The sequence below is a fragment of the Acyrthosiphon pisum genome, chromosome X (assembly GCF_005508785.2).
Source record: "Acyrthosiphon pisum isolate AL4f chromosome X, pea_aphid_22Mar2018_4r6ur, whole genome shotgun sequence".
NCBI lineage: Eukaryota > Metazoa > Arthropoda > Insecta > Hemiptera > Aphididae > Acyrthosiphon > Acyrthosiphon pisum.
In genome coordinates this window covers 114,894,133-114,897,465 of record NC_042493.1, presented here as the reverse complement: position 1 = coordinate 114,897,465, position 3,333 = coordinate 114,894,133, and positions in this window count along the sequence as shown.

Genomic DNA, 3,333 nt, shown 5'->3' with positions numbered 1-3,333 from the left:
TAAAGTTATGCCAGTACATCATATTAATTAATCGTTAGTTATATTAGGCACTACTGCAGTAGTATTGATAAACTTTTACTTTTGAATGTTTTTAATTTTGATTGTAATATTATTCTATTATGCTATTAAATCACAATGATTATCAACCAATAAATATTATATGTGAATAAATAGATAGAATAGGTATAGGTACCTTTTTTCAAATCATTTTTTCAGTTTTAAAGTTTTAATTTTTTCAGTTCATTTGTCGATAGCTTTTTCATTGTGATCTTCAATTCGTAACGATAAATTAAGATGATAACTAAAATTTTTTGGTCCTATTAATTTGTATGATTTATTTTCTATCTAAAATTATAAAATATATTTTAAAACTATTGGTACCTATTTAATAGACAATAAACTATTAAATAACATAATATGCTTATGTATGGAAATATAAAATTATTATTACTTACACGGTCATTGGATGTTGGATCAATAGTTTGTGCCACTTTTACTTTTAACCAAGTATTTCGTTTGGACTAGAAAAATTGGGACATGAAAGCACTCAATTTTTATAGATGTATTAGACATTTTTGACCTTAAGTAAACTAGGTATTGTTATTATATTATAGTTTATAAGTGACTCGGTTGTACACATTACCTACCTAATTGTTTAATAAATATGTCCTGAATTACTTACCTAGCCGCCTAGCCAAATACCTATAAACATCCCTTAGCTGTGTATCAAAAACGTTATAATATACACCTACATACGTGTGTGAAGTTGGGTGATCAAAGCTAGGTGACTACTTTTCGGGCGGCTAGTGATAAGAAACCTTGTACGTTGGGTTGCATTCTTTAAATTTCAAGGGTGCCAAACTATTAGTTTATGTTCGATTGCTTCGAAACTATTAAGTAGATGTCGACCTATGTCACTTAATAATTATTTGTTTTAAAAGTACATAAATAAATATTAAATTCTATTGGCGTCATTACTACGATAATTATACCGAACATATTATTGTCATCATTACATTATGTTTATGACAAACCAATATTAATTGAAAGTTAGGTTATAAATCGCTCTAAATTTGAATACACGTTCTAAAAAATGTACATTGTACATTATTACTTTTGCAGTTTACATTAACTAATTAAAAGTTTAAACTGTTTAACGATGTCATTTGTTAGAGATGACATATGGAAACAGGTAAGTTTTCTACTGTAGTAGTACTGTCTACCATACTGCAGTTTAACAATTTTATAATTATGTTATGTTAATTTTATTGTTTTGATTTAAATTAATTATGTTTACCTATCCACATACTGATTGGTGGTGTCTATGCAAACGAAAAATAGGGACAACTACAATAGTGTTCCCAAAAAATAGATCTGATGGCAGCCCTCAATAAATTCGCGAATTAAAAAATTAAACTTGGGAGAGGTGTAATTGGCGTTTTTGACCGAACTTGTAGTGAATACTAAACTAATTAACTAATAGACCATATTTTCATATTATTACTTGGCTTATCGGCGTTACAGCTAGTCGGATTTTCGCTTGTTTATCTACTTAAGTAGTTATATTTTTAACTAACGAAGCTTTGACGTCAATAACCGGGGAATGTCTACATTTACAACATTTACCAATTTATAGGTAAATTAAAGTGGAGTTAATAATTTTTCTACAAAAAATTATGAAGAAACTAAAGATTTATTTTAAAATTAGAGTTCGTTTTCATAATAACATAATGTTTTAACAAGTAATACTTTTTTTTTCAATTTGAAATTATCAAGTCTTTAATATTTTGGTTCTCTTAAAATATCTTAATTCATTATCCATGTGCGCCAGTGTGGCATTGTTACAAGTTTAATGATGATTTCCAAAAGTGTAAAATATTATTGAATGCATTAATATTTATAGTTTATTTTAAAATTAAAATCTATGTATTTTTCAGGCACAAGTGATCCGGGTTTTTCTACACATTTTCTATCCGGTTTTCTTCGGCTTTTTCCTCGCGCTTTCAATTCGGTTTTCCGCTGCTTTTTCCTTGCGCACTCACTTTGATGTTTCTGCAGTTTCTCTACCAAGTGCTAATTCTAAACATTTAATTGTTAAAAATATTAATTATTTGATTTATTCCAAGTGCTTTTACTTTTATTTTCTGCAGTTATTCTGCAAAGTGCTAATTTTAAACATTTAATTGTTAGAAATATACGTTTTATATCGGTTTTAATTGTGTTTTTATTATTTATAGTTTTCATTTTTTACAGTGTTTATAATTTAATTTTTTTTTGTAGTTTAATTTTTTATACCTAGTGTTTTTTATTATTTAATTATTTTTTAAATATTATTTTTCTTTTCTTTTTTTTTTAGTGTTAGGTGTAGTTAGGTGTAGCTGTCTAAGAAAGTTAATTTTAGACGGCTAAGACAGACAAAAGTGTCGTTGAATTACTAATTTCAGGCATGCAAAAGTGTCGTCGAATTACTATTTCAGGCATACAAAAGTGTCATTGAATTACTATTTCAGGCATACAAAAGTGTCGTTGAATTACAATCTCAGACATACAAAAGTGTCATTGAATTACTATTTCAGGCACACAAAAGTGTCGTCGAATTTATATCAGACACAGTAGGTTAACAATTTACAAGCTTAAAAATGAGTTTAAAAGATAAATTGAATGAGGTAGCTCATTATATTAAGACAGAATATCCAGAATTAAATTTTGAGAATATCTCTGTTTCCGATAGTTGTGTAATTAATATTTGCAGTTCCATCTTTAAGAAACATACTGATCACAATTTAAAAAATCAATAGTAAATGCTATTAAAAGAAAAAATTCATCTCTTCGTAAGTGTATAGAAACTATGAATTGTGCTGATGTAGCTAATACATCAGAAATAAATAATAGCACAATAATCAAATGTATTGAAAATTGTAATTTGATTTTGTAAATTACAATCACAAAACTTTGACTGACATATGTAGAAACATTAGAGTCACTCTAAATGATGCTAATAGGAATAAAGTGTACAAAGAATGTAAAAAGTACCTCAATCTATCCCCGTGTCTACCAATGGATAACACTGACAATATTGATTCAAATATTTTTTGTTTTAATGAAAATTCTGATAATGTTAATGGTACTTTTGAAAATTGCATTTTTTATTCGGTGCCCACAGAGTCTGAACCTCAACAAAGTGACAATGTTTCATTAGAATATACAAATGCATCGCCAGAAATTTATTTTATTCGGACTGAGAGAGATCCACTAATACCTAGTAGTACTCCAATTATACCAGAAAACATAACCGATGAATCTGTTTTTGTTACCCCATGTAAAAAACCAAAT